Source organism: Chinchilla lanigera, unplaced genomic scaffold, assembly GCF_000276665.1.
Source record: "Chinchilla lanigera isolate Chin_1 unplaced genomic scaffold, ChiLan1.0 scaffold00020, whole genome shotgun sequence".
NCBI classification, from domain to species: Eukaryota; Metazoa; Chordata; class Mammalia; order Rodentia; family Chinchillidae; genus Chinchilla; species Chinchilla lanigera.
The window spans coordinates 16,775,943-16,800,781 of NW_004955421.1; the positions used below are offsets into that span (position 1 = coordinate 16,775,943).

At 43.8% G+C, this 24,839-nt stretch overlaps 1 protein-coding gene across 8 annotated transcripts in view; it reads left to right on the forward strand.

Moving 5' to 3' along the window:
- The window catches only part of Foxp1 (forkhead box P1), a 480,479-nt gene that overhangs the window by 180,498 nt on the left and 275,142 nt on the right, over positions 1-24,839 (forward strand). Inside the window, exon 1 of one of the 8 annotated variants that reach the window (XM_005383778.2) lies at positions 3,171-3,265. The exons of the other annotated variants lie outside the window; for them this stretch is intronic. The gene's annotated coding sequence lies outside the window, so the exon portion shown is untranslated. Of the gene's footprint in view, positions 1-3,170; positions 3,266-24,839 lie in introns of those variants that run through there. 8 annotated transcript variants of the gene reach the window in all.

Below are 24,839 nucleotides of genomic sequence, written 5' to 3' on the forward strand. Positions count from 1 at the left end.
TTGCTGTGTGATCCTTAGCAGCTAACGTGAAAACAGTGTTCCCCCAGATCTGTTCAGTGGTCTCTGTATCACACATGGGAAGCACTGTCACACAGGACATGTGCTTCCCATGAGAGCAGCTTCACTTTCAGCCCCTTAGCCAGTGAGCCAGTATCCTTCTGCCGTGTGATCCAGAGGTGAAGCTGAGGGGCTGAGGATATAGCTCAGTGGCATAAGTGCCTGCCCGGCAAGGACAAGGTTGTGAGTTCGATCCCCGGTACCGCAAAAAACAAAACAAAACAAAACAAAACAAACAAAAAAATAAATAAAGAAAAAAAAAAAACAGAGGTGAAGCTGGGCAGTGCCTGTCCGGGGAAGCAGTCAGACCTGTGGACTCAGGGAGTGTCTCCCATTTGCACAGCTAGGTAGGGTGCTGCTGAAGACTGAGCTCAGGAGAGAAACACTGGGGTCATGCCTTTCCCTGGGTGTTTACTCTGTTACCAGGAATCAAACTCACGACCTCGTGCTTGCCAGGCAGGTGCTGTGCTGCTGAGCTAAATCCCCAGCAGGTGCTGTGCTGCTGAGCTAAATCCCCAGCCCCTACTCTGTTATCTCTGAACCTAACCAGCTGGCTCTTTTCCATCCCTAAATGTGTTAAAAGGGGGGAGGGCATTAAAAGGAATGTACACTTCCTCTCCCTTTCCAGCCCTGCCAAGATTTCTCTGTTCTCACTGCCCAGGGAGGTTGGGTTAGAATATAGGGTTAGGTCTGTGGTTCCCGATGGCCAGCTTTCTTTCTGGTTATCCCCATTCACAGGAACCTGCTTTCTTTCTGGTTATCCCCATTCACAGGAACCCACTGGGAAACCATGTTGCTCTTTGTTCTTTCCCAGTCCCTGTCACTACTATTGCAAAGCAGGGCCAGTTTTAATGGAAAATTAAATATTTCGTATGCCAACATGATAGAGGTGTGGCTTGTTTTGTACTGGGCTTCCCCCAGCTCCAGCAAGGTACTTTCTTGGAGTAAGCCTAGGCCGAGTCTGGATGCCAGTTCTGGGCCCGGTCTTCACCCTCTTAGCCAATGGTCCCCATCCGCAAGCTGGGGAGAATGAACAGCCCTGCCTCATAGGTATGATGTGACATGGAATTTCCACCCCAGATTTTGGGGCGGAAACAACTCTAAAATATGTAATAATTTCACATCTTAATTATAGGTAGAAATGATAATATTTTCGATATATTGGATTTAATAAAATACACCATTAAAATTAATTTCATTTGCTTCATTTTACTTATTAAAACGTATCTACTAGAAAATTTTAAATTACATTCGTGATTCCCATTATATTTTTATTGGACAATTTGGTATAGACACATCTCAGTTTTATCGTAGCAGAACTGTACTACATTTTTCCTACTTTAAACAATTTAAAAATATGTTGGCGGTTTCTCTCTGTAACAGTTGACATATAGGAACCGTCCTTTTACTTTATAGCTACAGGTAGGTATATCACAGTTCACTTCACTGGTCCCACCTTGCTAGATACACCAGGTCGTACGTAACAGAGCTGGCTAACAAGCTTAGGATTGACCGCTACAGTCCTGGATATTTTCTACAGTTTCTCAGCCTCAGCGCTATTGACGTTTGGGACTGGGCAGTTGGGGAGCTGGGTTGTGCTTTGTAGCGTGTTTAGCAGCAGCTGCAGCTTTTGCCGTCTAGGTGCCAGTACCACTGTTCCCCCACCCATGCCTGATAACCAGAAATATCCCCAAGTGTCCCCCAAGAGGCCAGATGAGAAGCACTGACTACGAGCATTGTCCAGTGTAATTTGCTAGGCCATGGTAGAGTGACAGAGCAGGGGATTGTTGGGGAGGGAAGAAAGGAAGTCGTGAGACAAGGATTAGGGATGGAGCCTGCATGTAGAAATGGCAGTGTAAGGTCTCCCAGGTGGAGATGTACATGTGGCACCCAAAAGAGAGGTGAGGCCGGTGTGAGGAGGAGACAGGACAGGCTGGGGTGGGGCAGGTGAACACGGCAGACGCTGTTGCAGATGACCCAGCAAGCGGTAACACATTGGTTTTCTAAGGTTGACAGTGGACAGGCAAGGAAGGGAAGGCCTTCAGGAGATGCTGAGGTGTTCAAATTAGGAGCAGTCTTTGATGGATGGTTCAGGGTGCTCGGGATGGAACCCAGGGCTTCTTGCATGCTAGGCAAGCGCTCTACTACTGAGCTCATCCTGGTGCCTGGATGGCAGGTGCGAAATCTCCTCCTAGAGTGAGCATTGGCTAAGTCACTGGAATGCTGGGAGAGCCCTAAAGGTGTGGGCTAGGAAGATTGGGTCACACGACAACCCGGAGTTTAAAGGATAGAATGAGCTTCATGGTTTTTTTCTCTTCCTAACTGGAGAGCTCAAAGGTTCTCAATTACATTGGCAAATCAGAGCTTGTTGACTACTTTGTGAACCTCTTCCTTACTCAGAATGCCTTTAACTTACCATGCCATCCTGATATTTTGTTCAGAAAACATCATCAGTGGAGTTCATGGGAAGGAAGTAACCCTATAGCTTAGAAAGCACACAGAATATTAGAAAGGAGCCAAGTGTCACTGTTTCCTACCTGCTCACGAGTCTGCAGAAATCTCTTATAAAAATAAAAGCGTCTTTGGTAGTGCAACAGTTGTATTTCCTTTTGATCATTGGCTCTTTTGGCGTTTGCTGATTTTTCCAGGCTTGTTATTTTGTGCTGTGTCTACTCATCATTTGTTCAAATTAGTATGGTTTAACTATAAATGAAACTGTCAAAGTTATTATATTATTTAAGATTAAAGAATAATTAGACTGAAGGAAAGCAGGCTGACAGAGAGCCCCAGGATATATTGAAGGTGGAGAAGGACTGGGAAAAAGCGAAGGAGACATAAGCACGAGAGGAAGGGAGCTCGGCTGTCTGCAGGGCGGGGGGCCTGTGGTGTGCACCACCTGTGACTCCAGGCATGTGGCACGTACTTGAAGCCTCACCTGTACCGTTGGATGGAGGCCTGAGTTATTTTCTCCTACATCCATACAACGTATTATTTTGTAACAACAACAACAAAAGAAAGCCTGCTGGGAAATACTTGACCTGGTTGTTTACCTGGTTGCTGGGTTTCTGTAGTAGTGGGTGTCAGCTAATGTTCCAGAACTGTGCCTCCCTGGTTTCTGTCTTCAGTGTCTCTCAGGGACACCTGTTCATCTGACGCTATCAGAAAAATGCCAGGAAAAGGGAGGCCCAGGTGTGGTGTACTTGAGAAGGTAATGGGGATTTATTTTCCCAGCCAGCCAATTTATTGACTCTGCTAGTTCACAGATGCAGTGGGAAAAAACTGACTGTTGGGTCTAGGATTAATACCTAACCAGTTGGTAGAAGGCTTGTGTACAGGGATGTAACTTGGAGCTATGTTTGTGGGAGCAAAATCAATGACATTTTTTTCTAAATATCCATCAGGAGGGCATTGATAAGTTATGGTCTATCCCTGGGGTGGGGGCGAGAGTCCTTGAGGAACATCATTTCGCAGTGATTAAATAAGAACATAGACTCATATGAACTGCTGTGGAAATCCCTCCAGTATATGCGGTTAGGTGACCTGTTTGGACAGAAAGGAAAAAAAGAAATATCCATACAAAGCACTTACGTTATTTATGCATGTGTAGAATAATTTTTGAAAGAGAGAAACAAGAAGCTAGGAACAGTAGCTGTTTTAGAGAAAGAGAAGCTTTTGGTTGGGGGCAGAATGTATTTTTTCTGCTTGCCCTTTTTGCGCTGTGTGTCATGGATGTATGAGTAACATATCCCCATAAGTGCAGTGTCCAGGAACAAACTGTGACTACCAGAAAGGGTAGCAAGCCCTGCTGAAAAATCAATCATACACTGGATTTTGATGATGGCTCCTTTAAATTCTTGCTTTTAGTAAAAGTGAAAATCAGATAAGATTGCTGATTGATTTCAAAACCTGGTGATAAGAAACAGTTGATTCAAGCTAGATCTACCTGTTCCTTGACCTGGTCTCTGTACAGTTTGTATCATGCAATGATAATTCTATTGGATTTTCATGTTAGTGCATCATCGATAATATTTTTTAGGTGTATGTTGCAAAAGACTTAACCTACATTGGCTTAAGCAAAAGAGACTTTATTTGATTATGTCACTGAGTGGGTTAGATCTAGGGCTGCCTCTACTCAACCTAAGCCTCTTTTTTTCATTTTTTCCTCTGCTTTCTTCCTAGTTGATCTGATTCCTTACAAGACTGCCTTTTTTGTGGTGAGGTACTCCATGAGCTCAGTGAAGGTGTTGACCAGTTGTCCTGGCTGTCCAAGGGTGACCTTAGGTCTTGTACTTCTAAGGACCTTATTCCTTCTAAGAACCTTAATGAAGGATCTTACTAAGCTTGCGCACCTTGAGAATTGACCTTTCACTTACCTCTGACTTCTGGTTCTTGTTTGAAGCCCAGTTAAAATTGGTAAATGCAGAGAATTCATTATCTTCTAGGTTCTGTAGGCCTGGGAATGCCAAGATAAATGAAGTATTTCTGCAGATTTCAGGGAGTCACAACATGGTAGAGAAGCCACCAGTCCTTATATGGAAGTTCCTTTTGGTGTGAATATTGAATCCAAAAGAATTTTGGAGAGGGCTCAGCTACCTGAGAAGAGTGGTAAAAGACTCCTGAGGGAGGTGGCTGTAGAGTTGAGTTTTCTGTAGAGAGTAGGGCTTTGTTGGCGCCTAGGTTAGAGATGTTGGGCAAAGCCATTCCAATACGAGGGCATGAGCAGGCTGCACGACTTGTGCCCTATTATGAGCACAGCATCACTCCCTTTAGTAGCAGAGGGTGTTTATATTCAGGCACAGACTTTGCCATCAGAAACTTCATTCCCAGGAAGTAATAATAGAAACAGCCTGGGGATGCATTCAGGGAAGAGTGGTGAAGGTTGCTTGTGGTAAAAATACCAGCAGACTTTTGTGTTGGAAAGCATGGTCGCTAGGGGTCTTGAACTTGACACAGATGGGTAGATTGAAGGTAGGAGGAAAGCAGCTCAATTTATGGCCAAGTGAAGAAGGGGACTGGGTGAGGGCTTGGGGCGTGTACTAGAGGTTGGAGTCAAATTCGGTTACAGTGGCATTAGGGTCAGATCCACTGTGTCATATAAGCCAGGGATCCCGGAAGAGGGACAGTGGCAAGTGAAAAATAATTTACCATTTGGTTCTTAGTCTAACTTCCCCTTCCCAGCACTTCATCGCAGGTATTTCTTGGAAACTGAGTTTAAATCCTTGGCCCATTGATAGATATACTACTACTGGATCAAGGCCATGGCCATGGCCACGGTACAGTTGTCCGCAGACCTGGAAATAAGCTAGAACTGAGCGGTTCTGGAAAATATGCAACACTTGCAGAGTTATCAGCAGAACCACTTTGGGATCTCTGTGGATTCTAAATTCTAGCCCAAAATCACCCCAAACCATGTGACATTTTAATAAGGGGCTGTGTATTTCTTTATCCCAGTGAATTACCAACAGCCATCAATATTGGTGTCTTTTTGGTATAACCATTGAATCACAAAGCATTGCTAGTCATTTAGGACTGAGAGAGGAATTTCTAGTTTTGAAGAGGCTACAGTATGAGTTTTGAAGAGGCTACAGTATGAGAAGACTGCGGAGGGCCAGTGGGAAGTGTGGGACACATGCATGGAAACTTGCTGGTCTTCTCTGTTTAAGTGAGGTTATGTCCTGCTGTTTGTGCCTACCCCAACACAGTCACCCCTCATTATCTATGGGGGACTGGTCCAGGAATCCTGTAGATACGTGAATCTGAGGTTGTTTAAATCCCTTATATAAAATGGCATAGTATCAATATATAACTGCATAGCTGTATAACTGTGTAACTGTATATAACTATGTAACTAATCTAGATATATTATATCCTTTAAATCATGTCTAGATTACTTATACAATCTAGCACAATGTTGATGCTGGGTAAATAGTTGTTATTCTGTAGTTTTAAGGGATAACAAAGAAAAAAGTACATTTATGTTCAGTACAGATGCAGTTCTTTTAAAAAAATATTTTTGACCTGAAGTTGGATGAATCCATGCATATAAAAGGCTAATGGACTAACGCAAGGCCTGTGGGTGCATGTAGCAGGTGTCATTGGTTTGCTTACCTTTCTCACATAGGACCACATGTGGGCAATAAAGTTTACCTAACCGTGATGCAGAGGGCAGGGCCAAGAGAAAATGATGCACATTCTCATTGTCATTGTTAAGTAAATTTCCCCAGTGATCTGTTGGTTGGAACTTTATTCCTGTCACTAGTGATTCCGTCCCACAGCCCTTCCCCCATTGTTCTGTATGTGAAGATTGAGCCTGGATATAATACTCTGCTTGTTCAGGACTGTTCTCTGGGTGTATATGCCTTCTCTTAAAGTCACTCTTAAAATCCCAGTGGATTGAGAACCTGTCGTTTAACAATCTTTCCATTCCTGTTTTAGAATATATAATGGGTGCTCCATAATTATTTCCCCAGTGAGACTGTAAAGCTTTTATGAGCACCTGAACAATCTGTTCATCTCTTTGGCCAATTTTGTGCACATAGTAGGTGTGAGGGGCAGAACTGCTTCTGCGCAGCAGTTTTAACAGTCCCAACACCCTCTAAGTTGGTGGTCCTGTAACTATCCATGGCTTTGTGCTTCAGCTCCGTGAAAGTGCATTAATGGATATGAGTTTGTCTCTGTAAGGTTTTTCCTCTTTGTCTCCTTTCTATTTTTTGGTACATGAGCAGGCTCTGTCTCTCTGTGGGGAGGCAGCAGACAGCTTCAGTGAGTACAAATGTTATATCCACATGTGGAACATAGCCCCAGAGATAATCACATGTACCAGTGATCCGTCAGTGGATTCTATTACACATGGGGTTCTTCCATCAAAGAAATTAAATTTTCTTGATATCTTAAAAAATAGCACTTTTTTGGACAACTCTGGAGTGGGTAAAGAAGTATTTTGAATATCCACTTAGGTTAAGAATTTAGGATTGCTTATTTCCTTGATGTTTAGTAATTCTAGATTCGGAATTATGTGTGTGTGTGTGTGTTCAAGAGATCACACAGAATTTGTGAGCACTAATTCTTTCATAGAAAGAAGTAAATTTATCCTCATGCTTTTTTCAACAAATGTAAGTATTTTTTACAAGTGCTTTTATTGCAATATGTTTTCAGTCCGTGATGGTTACTTTGCCTGTGGGGAGTTGGTACCTGTGCACCACACAGCGTAATTCTTTCTTTTTCATCCCCTTCCCTTCCCCGGCTCCCCACTCCTTCCATGTTTTGGTCCCTGTCCCTTTTGCAAAAGACAAATGCAAGTCTTTGGTAAGTGTCCCTTAATTTACAGCCCTCCCATGTATATTTGCCCAGCAAAGATGCAGAGATAAGTCTGTGTGGGAAAGAAGTATTCTTTAAATAGATGAGTGCGGCAGAATTATTACTTGGTATCTTACACGTGGGAGCGATGGTAACGTTGGCCTAATGCATAATAATCATGTTTTTGCTCCTTCTCACTTCAGAAGAACACTATAGACACCTGCAGAAAGAATCAGAGAGGGAACATAACCAACCAGAGAAATTTATCAGCTACCTCGCTGATGTTCCTGGCCCCTCTTGGTAGCTTTTATAGGGCCTGATTTGAGAGGTTCGTAGCCCGGTTGAGAAGCTAAGATCAGCCCAGTTGTAACATGTTGGGCTAAGACCATCCCTGCGAAGACCAAGTTACAGGATAAAGCACTCATCCGTCTTCGTTGTAGAAATGGAATTTCTGTTCATTCCAACCGTAAATCCTTTGCATAATATTGTTACGCTTGTTTTCCTCCTGGGTGTAAACCTCTCTTTGGCACCTTTTCTCCCTGTGGTGGGGATGACTTTTCAGGGGAGCTGAGAATTTTGGAGGTAATCATCCTCTTCCATTCTGCCGGCTCTCACAATTGCCAAGTCCCAATGACACTTGGATAAAAATTTTTTTAGAGCAGCTCGCATGGGGTGCCTTGGTCTGCCTTGTCTTTGAGGCACATCATTTTTGCACATCAGTATTAACAATTCAAACACCCTGAAATGCTAATAGCACTAGTAAGCTTTTAATTCCATGGAATTTATTGCTTGCTGTATTTCCATGAATTTATAACGCTTTGATTCTTAAGAGCCCCATTTAATCAGTTTTGCCTGGCACTGAACATAATAAACAACTTGCTGGTGAAAAAGTGCCACTTGGGGGAGGCTGCTAACAAGGAAGTTAAATGCTTCTGCCACTAGCAGTTTCTTCGCTGTATTTTTCATGAGCTGTAATGTACTTTGCTGGCTTCGGAGCGGTGGTTAAACACAGTGACAAACTGAGCCCACTCCAGCACTTCGAAGCTCAGACTTCGCTAGGTGTTTTTTGCAAAAGAGCAGAGAAGAAATCAGCGCTTTTAGCCTTATTTTTTTCTTCTTCTCCTCTGGCTTAATGGCTTCTTAATATTTTTTCATTATCTTTACCTTAATCTCTTAGCCTATGATTTATGGACTGGAATGGTGAATGATATTACTGGGCAAAGGCAATCATTAGGGGCTGTTAAGGAACATTTATTGTTTATTTGGCTGCCTGTCTATAAAAGTACACATGATGGCCCTAATAGCAAAATATCAAATTATCAAGTGCTTTAAAGCAGAAAATGTCATTTGTTTCTCAAAACTGCACCAACTTTATATAATTGCCCTTTTAATTATCCCTAGTGGCCCATGAAATTTGCAAAGTAGGGCATCAAAGGTTTGATTTACTTACATGTTGCACTTTGGCGGGAATCTTAATGAATATTGTTTAGTCCTAATGCTGAGATGAAATTTGTAAATGTTTATAGTGCGGGCCTTACTCAGAAGGATGGGTAGGGGGGCCCGCGGCCATAAAACTGAGTCGAGTGAGTTTCTCAGGCTAGAACAATATGACTATATTCTTGGATCTAACATTTTAAGAAAAAAATTTAATAGTGGAGTTTTATGACTAAGTTAGGCCTAGATGCACGCACATTAAATTGAGTTTTACAGTTTCTTTTTTCCCCCCAGCCTGGTTAGGTGATCTTGTCCTTTTCTCTAGGACCTTTAAGGAATAATTTGTTTGTTGCTGGCAATTTTGTATTGGGATCTTCTGCTTCTTCAGAAACTGGAGTCTGCAGGATGACATTCAGACTGCATCGGGGGCTGGGGATTTAGCTCAGCAGCACAGGCCCTGCCTGGCAAGCGCGAGGTTGTGAGTTCGATTCCCGGTACCAGAAAACAAACAAATAAACTGCATCACTAACAACTCGTGTCTTTGAGATGGTTTTGCGATTGCAGACCTGTGGGTGATTCCAGACTAAGAGTTTCTTAGCTTTCCGGGAGCTAACTAGGAGTTGGAGGAAACCTGGAACTGTTCTGTGTCTTCTTCCTCGAAGTTTTGTGTGTACTGTTATGTGGCATGAAATGAAAAGCAGAAATCCACTCTGAGTAGCGGTGCATGGGTTGCTCAGCTGTGGAGCGCGATCCCGTCACTCTGCCTTCATCGGGGCTTTTGTCTTGATCCTTCAGCAGTGAACTAGGAGGCTGCATCTTGGGTCATGGGAGAAGAAGTGATACCAGCTGGCGATGGGGGGACCCTGGGGCTTGATGACAGGCTAGCGTGCCGGGCACAGGAAGCTCTGTTGGCTCTCACTGATAGATTAAATAATAGGTGGACGCCTGTGGAACATCCCTGGTTCGGCGTCCGCAGGTTGACAGAGCGCCAGTGATAACTGCCATAGGGTGTGGTGTGCCTCCTCGCATTTTCCTGGCCTGTTGATCAGAATGTCACAAGGGACAGAGTCGGGGACTAACACAAGTCCGTAAGATTACATCTGTCATTATCTACCTGTCTTTTCACACGGTCGGAGGGGCTGGCGTGACATGTCTCCAGAAAAGTATGTTGGTTGTTGCCTAGTAACTTGTTCTTCTAAAGTGATGGTAAAAAGATTGTTTCCTCTTTGTGTCTCCCCTTAATGGCAGGGAAGAAGACGAGCTTTAATTACTCAGCTCATCATTTTTTAAGGAGGTCTTCGTTGCGCCTCTCATGCTCATCCTTCCCAGCCCTCTGAGGCTTGTGCCGCTCCCTGGAATCTCTGAAATAGCATTTGTCAGGTCTCAAGCACTGCGGAGTACCCAGCCTCAGTCTTTATGATGTGACTGTATCGAACTTTTAGAATTATTTTCTGCCTCCTTCATCTAGCTGATGGCAATTTAGAAGCTGAAATCATTTTAAAATCATTAGCACACAGACATTTTTTAAGCAATCTGTGAGCCTTGTCTACCAGAAGAGGTAATATTTGCCTGGTTCAACCTCTTTTGTCTTACATAATTTTCCATAAGTACATCCCCGCCCTTTCCTATTGTGTCTCTTGAAAAGGGTGTCTCTCTTCTTGCTTTTAGCTCCGTGACCTTGTCCTTGCACCATAGCTCTTGTTTTCAGTCCTCCACATCAGCAGCACAATTTCCCCCTGTCTGGCATTTCCATTTGTTTGTGTCGTTCTGTGCACAACACCCTGAGCCTTCTGTGACGTGACTCCGTCTACCCGTGGCAAGACCTCTGGCCTCTGAGCCCTTTTCCCTCAGTTGTTCGTTTGGATTCTCTTCCATCGTGGTCTACTGTACGGTTTTCTAACTACTGCATCTCTTTTGCACATACACTTAGGCACGGAGGGCCATTCAGAACTAGGGAGCGACCCGGGCTCCTTCCCCCCACCACTTCCAACTCATGCCACACTGATACATAATGTAAACGCAAAGCAGATTTGTAAAATTATGGTATATTCTTGATGTTTAAAATAAGTTAATATTTTTAGAATCATACATAAGCGTACAACATACAGTGCAATTCCATATGATCTCATGACTCACACGATTTATCTAAAATATTACTGATGCATTTCTGGTGGTAGGGTCCAACACCGAAGCTTCAGGGTAAAATTCTTCAATGAATAATTAAATTCAGCCCTATTTGTGTAACTGTGATTTCAGGTTAAATCTAATTCAGAAACAGCATTAAAAGTAAAAGATTGTGCCCCTCCTGTGAATGGGAGTTATGGGCTAGGTGACTTCCTCAACTCAGCCATAGTTGCTGTATTTCCAGCTACCGTATATGCTGTTGTTTTCCTTTCTGCATTCCATGCTTGCAGTTTGTCTCTGCACCTGGCTGTGAAGCCCTAACAAATTCTTCCCCATTGTAAAACTTGACCCCACCATTTGCTGGGTTCAGAACTAAGTATTGTCCCTGTACCCCTTAGCTCACTGTTCCTGGAGTTGATAACTATTCCTTGGCCGCCCCTCACCCTTTGCACTTCGGAGCTTGCTCTCAATTTCTGGCACCCTCATGTGTTTCCTCAGGTACTCACACAATGAGCTCCAGCATTCTGTTTGCAGGTATTTGTGTGTGTGTGTGTGTGTGAGTGAAGAATTGAATTCCAGACCTTGCACTTGACAGGCAGGCACTATACCACTGAGCTATATCCCCGGCCCGAGTTCCAACACTCTGATGCCTAAAACGTGACCTTACTTGTCTGCTTCCCTTCTCCTATGTGATTCTGATGAGGTTTATCTTCATCTGTTTGTTGCTTTTTTTCTCAGCCCCTTCACACTTTAACAGCTCTGTTGGAATTCGTGCACCTATGCCTGCTGCTATACATCCCACCACGGCTCTGCTTGCAAGCTTGGAGGGTACCGGGCTACTGGGGCACCGGGGTAGGTGTCGGCCTGGGAAGCCTGACCACATCCCTTCCTGCAGTGCTTTGCGTTTTCTGTTTTTTGCCCCTTTACTTACGAGAGAGACCCAGTTATATGTCCAGCCAGTGCGCTGCTTAGGAGTCTTTGCCTCCCATCTGGCTGTTTCTGCTAGACAGAGAAGAAACCTGTCTGGGTGGCTGTGGGGCCTGGAGCTGAGCTAATGGATCACAATGTTAGCATGAGATCAGATCTGTTAATGGGATGGCCTCTGGGCCTCAGGGCTTGCTACCAAGGGATTTATGGAACTCCGAACTTTTTTTGTTGTTTTGGGTCTTCTTTGACATCACTGGGACATAAATACCCCTTCTCTTTTCTTTTCAGACCCTATTCTTTATCTTTTAACTCTCATTTCTAACCACATCAAATGGACCAGGTACCTGGCACAGTACGAAGATGATGGTCAGTACATTTGTTCAGTACTGTGCTTTTGGCCTAAGTTACTGTTGTTAGACCAAAAAGAAGCACTCTAGAAACTTCTTGAGAGAAAACAAACAAGGTGGAATGTGTTGTTTCCTTCTGTTTTTTTCCTCAGCCATATCTTGATTCCTACAGTTGGTAGCTAGCATCTAAGAGCTGAGCTAGACTTGCTCTCGAGGGTGGGGTGGCAGCTTTTGAATGTGTATGAGTACAGTCTGCAGAGTTGAATAAGCAGGATCCGCAGCCGAGCTCGGCAACATTTTACCTGTGTGATCTTGGGCAAACAACTTGACCTCTCTGAGCATCTCTTCCCTCAGCAGTAAAGTAGGTGGAAATCCTAGTCATCATAACATGGTGATTGCAGTGTTGAATATTAAAGCAATAAAGCAGCGCTCAGTACACAGTGAGCCCTCAATAAAAGTTAGTTTATGGTTTTTTGGACAGTTCGTAATTCTCTGTCTCCAGTGGAACTACAGGGTGATAACGATCGAAGAGGCAGCTTTGTACTTGGAAATCCAGAGTGCAAATCTGGGTGCAGGAGTGCTGGGAGCCTTCTCGCCGCCGCAGTACACGATTCAACAAACCAGCTGAAGAGGAGAGGGACAGGTGCCAAAGCAATTAGCGAATCCAATCAGATCCCCTGAGCGCCAATGTTTCCAGAGTTCTTAGACTTAAGGACTGAACTCATTTCTCTCAAAGGCCATTTGCGGCTCTCCATTGCCGATGTCAAGATTTTATGGGTCTTGCATTTCTCATCCTCATTTGACTGCTTTGTGAAATTATGGGTTTTATATTTGTTGGCAGTTTACCATAAATACTCCATGGGTCTCGGGAACTGATGTGTTTTGAAAAACATCACTTTTGTTTAGCTTCTCAGCCAGAGCATGATAATCTCTTCTCCTGAGAAATGTATCCACGATAAGGTGACAGGCACAGGGGGCTTGGTCTCAGGGGCAGCAATGCGGAAATTACATTGAGAATGAAATTCTGCACTGTGTAGGGATGCCCAAATGCTTTCCCCCTAAAACTCTCAGGAGTTACGCAGCCAAGTCAGACCGAAGTGTTAGTCACTGAGCAAGACTTTTCTAGATAGATGTCTTTTCAGATTCTGGGTTTTCCTTTCCTCATCTTGGGTATTATTAGAAAAAGTTTTGCAGCAGATCTTTCAAAAGTGGTTGAATCTGCACTAAGGAATAGTTAATGTGTAGCCAGAAGTTAGGCAGATCGAGTAGCTTTGTGTAGACTCCTGGGTACCCTTCACCAGTTTTTGGTTTTTGTTCAGTTTGGGTTGTTTGTTTGTTGTTTGCTTTTGGCAGTGCTGGGGGTGGAACCCAGGGTTTTGTGCATGCAGGACAGGTGCTCTACCACTGAGCTATACCCTCAGTCACTTTTTCAGAGATGATTTCTCTAATTTAGTTTTTAGGTTAGATTACCCTGCTGCTGATACATTTGCATAGCACCCTCTATTTTCCTGTAGCACTTACAATTTTAAGGGATTGTCTCTGCAGTCATTCTTTTAGCATGAGACTATGTACTGAGACTGCAGGATCCTCAGGGGTCAGGAACAGGGTCTAGTCCTGAAAGTCTGCTACATCCCACAGGACCTGGCAGGTGGTAGGACATGCCATACATTGTTAGTGGTATTGAATGAAAAGGAAGATCAAGCATTTTTATTCTTCATTTACTGGAAATTTTCCATGGTGGACTATTTCAGTTAGGGTACCTGGGTGCCTTGCACAGAAACCTGACTTTATCCATGGGTTGACAACTTTTTTTTTTGAAAAGAGACTGTGATTATTTTAGGCATCACAGGTGATACAGTCTCTGTCTCAGTCTCAGCTTTCCAGCTCTACTGTTAGGGCTCGCTAGCAGCCATTGGGGTGCAGAGAAATGAACCACATGACCATGGTCCAGTAGACCTTTATGAGAATGACCCAGGGCTTCAGATGTAGTTTCTTTGCTTAATCAGTTGGGAGAACCAGGTATTCTGTTTAACAAAACTAGAATTCTAGGAGAAAGTCCTACCGTGCTGGTGCAGCTACCCAAAATAGTCCTCAGAGATAGAGCTCTGTCCTGCTTTTCCTCTAGTATCTTTTATTTATTTATTTTTTTTTTTTGATACCAGGAATCGAACTCAGGACGTTACATTTGCCAGGCAGGCACTGTGCTGCTGAGCTATATCCCCAGCCCCTCTTCTGCTATCTTAATTTATGGCTTTTGTCCTGATGGTCACAGAGTGGCCCCTGTATCTTTGGACATCAAAAGTGTACTTCCAGGCAAGAAGGAGGTTAAAGACCAAGGGACAAAGAGATTTCTGCTCTCAAGATCTTTCTTCTTTTTAAAATGAAATGCATCTTACTGGATTCGCCTTTGTGCTTTGGCAAGAATGCTCTTCCTATGGATGTCTATTTATACTTTGTCAACAGGACTGCGGTGCACGGCTGCTTCCAGGAACAAGAGAGCCTGCAGTGGTGAATTTTTGTTTGTTTCTTTGCTTGTTTGTTTTGAGCTGAGGTTTCATCTTGGTCATGAACTCAAATGATCCTCCTGCCTCAACCTCCCGAGTGGGTCTCCAGGACGACAGGTGCCTGCGCTTGCACTTGGCTGCAACTGCAGATATTTTAATTGAGCACTCTGCTGCCTAAACGACACTGGGGTTGTGGTGCTGAGAAATAAAAGAGAAGCGGGAATTTGGTAAGGAACTCGCAGCATCTGTTTTGCCCTGGGCTTCAAGTGGTGCTCTGTACAACTGCTTATCACTCGGGGTTCCTTACATTCTGTGTCAAGTACAGGGAAGCACTGGTTTGTCAGGTTCATATTTCAGCTTGTCTGCCGCTCACTGTCTCCATGACTTGGCCTCAGTTTCCTCAACTTAAAAATGGGAAACAAGTAGTACTTACTTTTGGAGTGGAGAAGGTTAAGGTTTGTGAAGCATTCTGCTGTGCACCAGGGTATATAGTAAATGCTCAGTAAATGGTGCATTTCATTTTTTGGGGTGGAATGGAGATTGAACCCAGGGCTTTTGCACTGAACTATATCCTCAGCCCTTATTATTTTAGTTAGAGATCACGTCTTACTAAGTCTCTAAATTGCCCAGGCTGGGCTTGAATTTACAGTTCTCCTGCCTCGGCACTCTGGCATGTACCACCATGCCTGGCTTGCATTAGTTTTTAAGTCTAGATCAATCTCTGTGGGTAGGCGTTGCGCAGGGTGGCGGCTCTGATTGTCAAAGACTGTGTTCCCTGTGCATGGAGCACCCAGCAGAAAATACCTCTCTTCTCCACTTGCACCTGTCTTTCCCTAACTGGCGTGTATTTGGGACATGTTCGTTCCATCCTGAAAGTGAGGATCTTACTGAGCAAAGAACACTTGGAAGGTTTATTTCTGCATCCAGTCATAACACTAGAGTCACCACCCAAGTGTCATTTTTAAAAAGCAAAAGCCGAGCCTCAAATTAGCAGAGCCCCAGCGGAAATCTCTTCTCCAAATCCATTACACAGGAGATGAGCTGGGTAAATACCGAGGACTCTCCCATTTAGACGGTGACCCTCACTCAGCAAGGGGAGTGATTTGTTTCCCACGCTGGTTCTGTGCCCACCTTTTTGTGAACCTTTTAATTTAAAAGAAGACAGTGATTAATGATGCTTTTGATCCACTGACTTTTTTTTCTTTTAAAGGGCAGCCTCTTTCTTTTCTACATAAATTTGATGTTAAAAGTAAACCACGAGTATAAAATTTATATTGCTTGCTTATTTCTAAGGATATTAGGCATACACTAAGCCCCTCTTCCCCCACCCTAAAGAGGGGGCACACGTAGCTTTGACAGTCATGTTGCTGGCTGGGATCTTATCTTTCTGTATTCCTTGCCTTTGGTGTCTGGTATGTAGTAGTGACTTGACAAATATTTGTTGAGTGAACAAATGGATGAATGAATTAATAAATAATACTTAACAGTCAGAACCGGTAAGGAGGGCAGATCCAAAAAGTATATTTCGGGGCTGGGGGTTTAGCTCAGCGGCAAAAGCGCCTGCCTGGCAAGCGCAAGGTCGTGAGTTCGATTCCTGGTACCGGAAGAAAAGACCAAAAAAACAAAACAAAACAAAACAAAACAAAAAGTATATTTCTAGGTAACTTGTGAGCCTTGTTATTGCAAGAGGAGGACTGTTCTGCAGGCTATGAAGTAGGGATGTTTTGAACCAGCCGTGAGCGTACTAAAATAGTTCATAGTGAAAGAGCTTTCTCTTGATCCTCTGACAGTGACCTCAGTCTACCACAAACACAAGTCATTTTGAGGGCTATGAATATGATCACGTTAGCCAAGACCCTTCTCAGTAACATAGGCTTGGTCTGCAGCAGTTGATGACTTGTCTTGATGTTTTGTGCTTTTTTTCTTATGGGTAGATGGTCTTAGTTCAGAAAGGGGATACAAGTCTTGTTAAACAGAGCATTAGCAAATATAGGCTCTGCTATAATACCTGGTCCAGCTGTCTCAGAAATAAAAGTTTTTTTTATTCTCTGTAATTTACCAGCTTGCACTTTTATTTTCTCTTATGTACCTCTGTGAAAGAAGTAAAAGGATCGGTTTTAGTTTAAAATTACAAAACCAGAAAGTTAAAAATAATAACAATTAAAAATTTCATTAACGTATTTTGTATTATATTGAAAACTCAATGATAATTTACAAAAAGTGGAACTATTTATACAGATTTATTAAATATAGAATGCAGCCTGAAACTTAATGTACTGTAAGATAATTACTTTGAATATCCAGCGGCTCGGCAAGAGACCTCTATTACTGTAAAAGGCATAAATGATAGGGTGTGTAATACTCTACGTTCTTATCTTGAACTATGTGATGGGGGGGCTCTTTCTGTTTTACTTTAATGTGCTCAGGGGACTCCTGCTTAGCTTAATAGGACACCCAAAAGAAGGAAGTACGGAGTTAATGGTTTAACAAATTCCAAACTTTATTAGCTGTTTGCACTTAGGTGTGGGGTGTGTCGTGGCAGGCTCCCTGCCCTGAGTTGGAGTGTGTGTGGGTCTAGGCACACAGGAAATGTTAAATCCTCTGCCGGTCCGATGTCACTGCTAGCAGGTCGGCAGCACCCACCTGAAATGACTTCTCTCCTCACTCTCAACCTCCAAGGTACCTTTTTACCCTGTGAATGTCAGGTTGCAGGGGAGCGTTGAGGTGACCCAGAAAGCGACTCAGGATCAGGTTCTTCCATCAAGGTACATTATTGCTTGTATTTCAAGAAGGAAATAAAGGGGGATTTTCTTGTTGATGACTGAATTTTGAACATCCTAGCTCTGGAGACTTTTCTTGTCCTTTGTGACTGGCATCTTGTCCCAGGAAGGCAGGGGTCGTGTTATCCTCTAGTTACTTCCACCTTGTCTGTATGTCCTTACTGTTTGCTCTTCTTTATGTGGTGCTTTTAGGTTCACCCAAATTGTGTAGTACAGAAATGGGTCCAAATGTGATCCAGACATAATTAAGTTACTTAGGATCACAGTGTTTACCAACATAGGAACATTTTTTTAATCCTAAAGTAAAAAGACAACCACGGAAAGTAGTTGACAAAAGTGAGATGTCATGAAAATTCTCTGGCAAAGCATGGCCACAAGTGTACTGCTTAAAGCAATCCTGGCACGCAGCATGGCTGCCGGGCTCTGCACCCGCCCACCCCACCTCCCCTGCGTTCTGGGAAGTGTCCTGGGCTGCTGCCCTTCCTCCTCCTTCCTGCCCTTCCCACCCTGATTCTGTGAGCCCCTGCGCCCCTAGAAGCCCGCAGTCCTGCCAGGCTGCTGCCTGCAGAGCTGACCTGGGATCCTTTGCCTTCAGGGGCTTTAGGACACACAAAGCAGGTGCAGCCTGCATCCCTAAGCGCTCCCCGTGGTGTCTGTTGGTTCCCAGGCAGGTCTGAGTGACAGGTACCTCCTCCTCGTATGTGGGCACTTCGTTGAGTATAGAAGTTTGTTTTGTCATAAACCTACATCAGTTACCATTGTTCATCCTTCTTTTTCTTCTTATCATTGTTCATCCGCAGTCATCCATAGAAAACTGGCTGTGGGTTAGAGTCCCCCTCGACTGGATGCCGTGGGAGTCAGGCTTCTTCCAACATGAGCACCAGAGAATTGGGACTTTGGTCAATGAGGACATTGGAACTCATTCTTCACCGTCTTAGGTGGATAGTAAGAAAAATAATAGGAGTAAAAGTAGGTAACACTTAGTGAGCACTTAGTGTATACCAGTTCAGTGACCATTCCTTATATGTTCTCTTTTAATCCTCATAATAATTTTATAGAGGCACTATCTGCAGGAAATAAAAGACACAGAGAGGTGCAGTAACCTTGGCAAGATCACCCAGTAGCATAACTGTGCTTTAAGCGTCAGATTTCCTGATTTGTGTTAGAAGGCTCTGAACATCACCCCCAACTCCCTGGGGCAGCCTGTTCAATTCTTAGGGCTGCTGTCAGAGTTTTCTCTCTGGCCAAAGTCCCACTCTGTGTCTCTCGTCAGGGCTTGGTTTGGGCACAAAAAAGTTTCTTTGGAAGAAAGTGGGTTCTTGGACCAAAAGCCCTAATCGGAGCTCCCTTCGCATCGCTTCCCCTCCCCTGCCCTTTGTTGCCAAGCCCTGTTTATTTAGCCTCCGGAGCCCTCCTCCTGCCTCTGTGCCCTCGCCCTCGCTTTCTGACTGCAGACGGGCTTTGGTCTCCATAGCATGGCTTTTGAGGCTGTTGGTCCCAGCCTCCCTTTCCACCTTCTGCTGGTCTGGCCTCGGCTTCCACAGAACAGATGCGTGCTGCCAACGGGACTGGCCCCCTCTGGGCATTAAGGTCGGACACAGGTTTCCTCAGCGAGCACACTTCAGACCACTGCTTCTTCCTTGCTGTGCCCTGCCCATGAACTTTTACAGCGCATGTTATTGCTTCCTTCAGTTTTGGATGCCAATCCGCCTCTTTTCTCTTCTGTCCCTATTAACATCCTACTCATCCTTCAAGGCTTGGCTCTGAGAGAGACTCTGTGAAGCCTTTTCAATCTACCCCAGCCTGTGTGACTCACTCCTTTGTCTGGGCCCCCACAAGTGTGTGTTTGTATTTCATTATAACCTTTGTTCAAGTCTGCTCTGTATTTTATTGTGTTCTTTTCATATTTGAAAGCCACAAAGTCTTGCCTGAAGGTAAAAACCTATTAATTTATTTTCCTGTGCCCCAGAGCGCACTCCTGGTGCTCAGGTGCTCTGCGGATGTTATAAAGCACAGTCGGGGCGGTTACCATCTTGTTGAAGGCCTAAATCATGGACAGGTTGCACATACGACTGATAGTCTTACTTTATAGATGAGAGAACGGAGGTCCAGAAAGATTATGCCACCGATGTGGTCACTGACCGGATCTGGTCAGTGGAAGGGTGGGCATTTGTACACATGGCTGCCTAGTTCCAAAGTCCATGTTCTTTGGACCAAGATGCCTGAGAAATACTGCGTCTAAGTGACTTGCCCCAGCCCTACAAGTTCAGGTAAGAGCTCACAGTCCTAAGGCAGGCATGGTAGCTCACACCTGTAATCTCAGCACTCTGGAGGCTTAGGCGGGAGGACCACAAGTTAAAAATCCAACTTGGGCAATTTAAGTGAGATCCTATCTCAAAATTTAAAAAAAAAAAAAAAAAAGGAAGATGGCTGGGGTTGTAGCTCAGCGTGAAGGCCCTGGGTTCCACCTCCACTCCCGGAACCGGTGGGAGGGAGTCCACACTCCTCACTAAATGCTCACATGGCTCAGGTTCTTCCTCTAGCCACATTTTAGACACTTCCTCCTCTCATTCTCTGCCTCTTTTTACTCATCCTGTATTTTCTTAGTGTATCTAACACTGTGCTGCAGGAACCAGAAAGAAGAAAGAAGACCCCCAACCTATAGATTTGGCCACTGGTCTTTCATAAGTGATGACTGGCACATTTTCTTGTTGCATTTGGGATCCACTGTGACAAAGGTACACAATGCCACACTCATGAGCTGTAGGCACCGTGGCTCCAGTTTGCTTGGTGTGAACCAGGGTCAAGCCAGCACGTCCCCACTGCATTGCCTGAGTTCTTGGCCTGCAAGTAGCAGGTGGCATCTGGCCAACTTGAAGGTAAAGATGGGTGGATGAGGAGCGCTGGCTCCCAGTGGAGAGGGGGTTGGGGATGGATGGAAGCAGGATGTTCCCCGGCAGGCAGGCAGCTGCACATCTTGATCTGCGTGTCATTGCCGCTGCTGAAGTTGCCACTCTGCGGCCTGTTCTCTACTCTTGTCAGTCTTTGTCAGTGGCTCGGACAGGCTGGTTGGTCCCACACGTCTGCCTCATGGCAGGGAGCAGGCAAGGGACTTCGAGTGAGAGTCCTGTCCTGCTTGCAAGGGGGCAGGGGTAAGACTCCCAAAGGAAACTGAAATGAGGATCGGTTCTGGTTGTTCCCCCAATTCAACAGATGTTACTGTGCCCCAGCTGTATGTGAACAGTAGTATTCATCAGAGAGGTGTTAAGTTTGCTCTTTGAAAGCCCTAGCCTTTGTAGTCCGAGACCTCCTTTCTGACCAAGATCTTGACTCTGTTACTGATGATGTGAGGAAACCTTGCACATCACAGCGTGCTTGATGAGCCTGTCTTTACCTCATGTGGCTTCACGTGGTGTGCAAGTCACGGGGTACAACGTACAGGCCAAACATACCTAATCTGCAAACCTGAAGTGCTGCAGAATCTGAAACTTCCGGAGTACCAACATGAGGTCACAGACAGAAAATTCCATACCTAGCTTCAGGTGATGCAGGTCAAAATACAGGTACACTAAAACTACTGCATAAGAGAACCTTCCTGGATGTGGGTAAGGTGTGTAGGAAAAGTGAATGGATCTTGCATTTACCCTTGGGTCCCCCTTCAAGATATATCATTATGTAGATGTGAACAGGAAGACATCCAAAAGATCTGGAATCTGGAACACTTCTGGGCCAACGCATTGCAGATAAGAAGCACCCAACCGGTGCGAACATACCCAGACCTGCAGCTTAGCTCACGAGTGAAGGCCTTCCTCCAACAAGTTCAATAAAACGCAGGCCCTAAAAACCCATCACCAAATAATAAAAGAGAAGTAGAGTAAATGCACAATTCATGAGATTAATATAGAGGAGGAAGACAATCTTTTTTTCCCTAATAATCTTTACTTTTATATCCTCCTTTATGGGGGTGCTGTTTAATTTCATGTTCATTTACTTTAATTATTTCTTGCATGTAGTTGGCAGGGAAGTTTGCCATTTTCAACATCTAAAAAACGGTTTAACTTGAGTTTTGCTTCAGATCCTGCTAGAATTAATATATAATAAAACTCAATATGTATATTTCTCATTTTTCACCTCAAAGGATTATTCATCATAATAGAATCAGGTTCTTTTTTTTCAGGGAGATTTTTATCAGACTTACAAGTCAAATTAGTTGAATGCATTTCTTCTGCTAATAAACAGAGAACCTTTCCCTGGAACCATCTTCACACTGAATTCCAATAATTCAGTGTTTCCTCGCCTCGAGAACTCAACCAGTAAACGACTTAGGAAAAAAAAAAAAGCACCGTAAATTTATTAGGCTAAAAGGAGATTGTTAACATGGAAGAATTTAAGAAGGTAGAAGCAAGAAAAGATGGTAAAGCTAAGATACAAACATTGAGTTATGTTACTTTTATTAAAAATTAATTTTAGTGGGGTATCTTAATCTCCCACCCTCAGAGCAGATTGTTTTGGGGACTGATGTTTGTGTGTTTGTAGTGGCATTTACCTTTATGAGAACAATGCAAGGTGGGCCAGAGACTATTATCTACTTACGTAAAAATGTTTTGAGTTCCTAATTTCAGGATAGTTCCATCAGAGGTAGGACAGGGCCATGTCCAATGGTGGCTGGTGTGATTGCTGCCTCTGCTTTGATTTGCTGCTCCGTGTGTAGGTCCACAGTTGAATGTGGAAAGATTGGGCATTGAAATTCTTCACAAGTCCTTACAAGAACGGAAGGGGGTGGTTTCTTTCAAGTGCATTTATTAGGAGAAGGTGTAACCCCTGACTCACTGCAGAACCAACAGCCGCCTCGCTGGTTCCCCACCACCGGGCACACTCAGGCCATGTTGCTGTAACCTCCTCGTGTTGCTTGCTCCCAAGTGTGTCACATGCTGAGATCTTAGGCATTTTGTCTGGTTCATGACTGAGAAATGCTTTCTTCACAGTATAAGATGTGGCAGATTTGACCCTATGGAGGAGATACAAGTGTGGATTTGCTTTTACCCCATGGATAAGATCAGCTGCAGTGAAAGATGCCGGTGAATGGGCTGCTTAGGCAGGAACTGTTGGAATCCAGTTAAGTGACAGGTGAGACATTTTTCAGGGCTAATAGTAAAGCCCTCTTCAGTGTGCAGTTGAAATTCACCTTCTCTCATAGTTTTGCACAAGATTGAGAATAAAAATGGTTATGATTGATGAAGCATTCAGTGTATATCTAACTGTAAGTTGGACTAGAGGGACTTTTAAATCACCCAAATGAAAGATTGCATTATCATGAACATTAATATGTAACAGTTAAGTATGTCATTGCTTATCATAAGTCCTGGCATTCACAGGGTTCTCGGAGGCCAGCCAACCAAAAAGGAAAAACTTTTTAGCAAGTGCCAGTCCACAAAACCTCCACGAATGTGGCCAGCCTGGTTATCTGTACTCTTAATAGGTTATTTATTTTTGTGTGCCCATCCCATCTATAGCGTGAGTCACACCATGGACAGTATAAAGATGTCCCCTGACGTATTCTGAGAAGAGACAGGGTTGAAATTAAAAGGGAGAATTTATTGGTGGTAAGAATAGGATTTTAGTCAGGAGAGGAAACAGCCCACGGTAACTCATTAAGGGGATAGAAGTTAGATGAGTTAAATGTTTAGAAATTTTAAAATATTCCTTAGAGATCTGTTGCCATTGATGTATTTGACAAATTATTAACTGTTCACCCCTAGAAAACCAATTCAGAAGAACAGAAATTGGATCCTACCTTTTTCATCTATAGCAAAATTTTTCCTTCTAATTGTAGAGATAATGTGTTAATAGCAAACAATGGAACAATGACCAAGAATATTTTCTGAATTAAAATTGTGCCTTAATACTCAGAAAAATTTAGAGACTGGCTGAGGATCCTTACATATATAATGCAGAAAATATAAATGTTAATACTTTATCTCTGTGTATTTCATTACATATTTAAATGAGCAAATACTTCTCTCTCTCTTTTTAATTTGGCAGATGCATTATGTGAGCATATGTTCATTGAGGCTTTCTTTGTCTTTGTGTGTATAGAACGCCAAACCCAGTAGCATTTTAGTAGGCTGAGCTTAGTAACACAAAAATTTACACAAATTATGTCACATCAGAATTAAATGTTTGAGTTCCACGCTGAGAGAAGAGAGAAGGAAAAACAAATAATAGCAGGTACCCGATGCATATTAGAATTTATTATCATTAAATATGGATGATGATGATGTGATAACAAGTACAAATTCTTGAGCACTTACTATGTACCAGAGAAGAACTTGGGCATCATAATGCTATTTAACTCTTACCACAACCCTGTAAGGTTATATGTGATACTATTATTTAAATGTTGTGGGTGGGAAATCCCAGAGCCAGAGAGGTCACCCTAGTCATCCAATATCAGGCGGCAAGGACTTACAGAGGGGGTAGCTAATGGCTTGCATGTCGTCATGTGGTACCTAACTCCGTGCACTGTGTATGAGCTGGTACTCTAACCTGCCTTGCAGTATTTCTAAGCTGATATTTGTTTCCAACCTTGGATATTGATTTCTTAGCTCTTTTCCTTCTGTTAAAACATGTGAGGAAATGGCAGACACCATGGGGCTCAGATGTGGAGGCCTGTTCTGTTGCTGGCCGCGGCCCGCCCCATCTCTTGGAGCACCTGTGTCCAGTGCCAGGCGAGTGGGAGAGGTGGGTCTCTCCATTCTGCTACAGCATCTGTGCCCCAAGGCCTACCTCAGGCAACTGCATGGGCCTGCCTCAGGCTGGGCGGTCCTGCCTCAGGCTGGGCTCTCCTGCACGTTAGGATGAGATGTGTTGTTCCCTTGGCCAGCAGTGACATGCTTTGTAGTTGGGACCACATGTGTCACCTGCTGTGTGACCAGGTTTTCTATGAGAGCTGTTGCCCTGGGACCTTTTGTGTCCCTTTTGTCCTTTGCTGTTTGGTGAGACATTCACAGCACCTAGAGATGTGGTTGCTGGCGCAGTGGGTGTGGCTTGTTACTGAGCCAGGGAAGCAGAAGCCTTGCCTGGAGCTGGCACTGGGGAATAAGGGACTGATGTTTTTCCTTGGGGATCCTCTGAACACTAAGTATTGTTTTCTGCAGTGATAAGTTCTTACTGAACTATCTAGGATACAGGGAAAATTGGTTAATTATACTTTTATTACACTAGTTCCCTCCAGGATTTTTCTCTTGTCATTCCTGGGATTTAGGAAATTTCAATTAGCATGTGTTCATAGAACACCATACTAATAGAAAACCTGACTAACAGTAGCTGAAACTTAATGATACTTATTATTTCTTTGCCTAGTCTGAAGG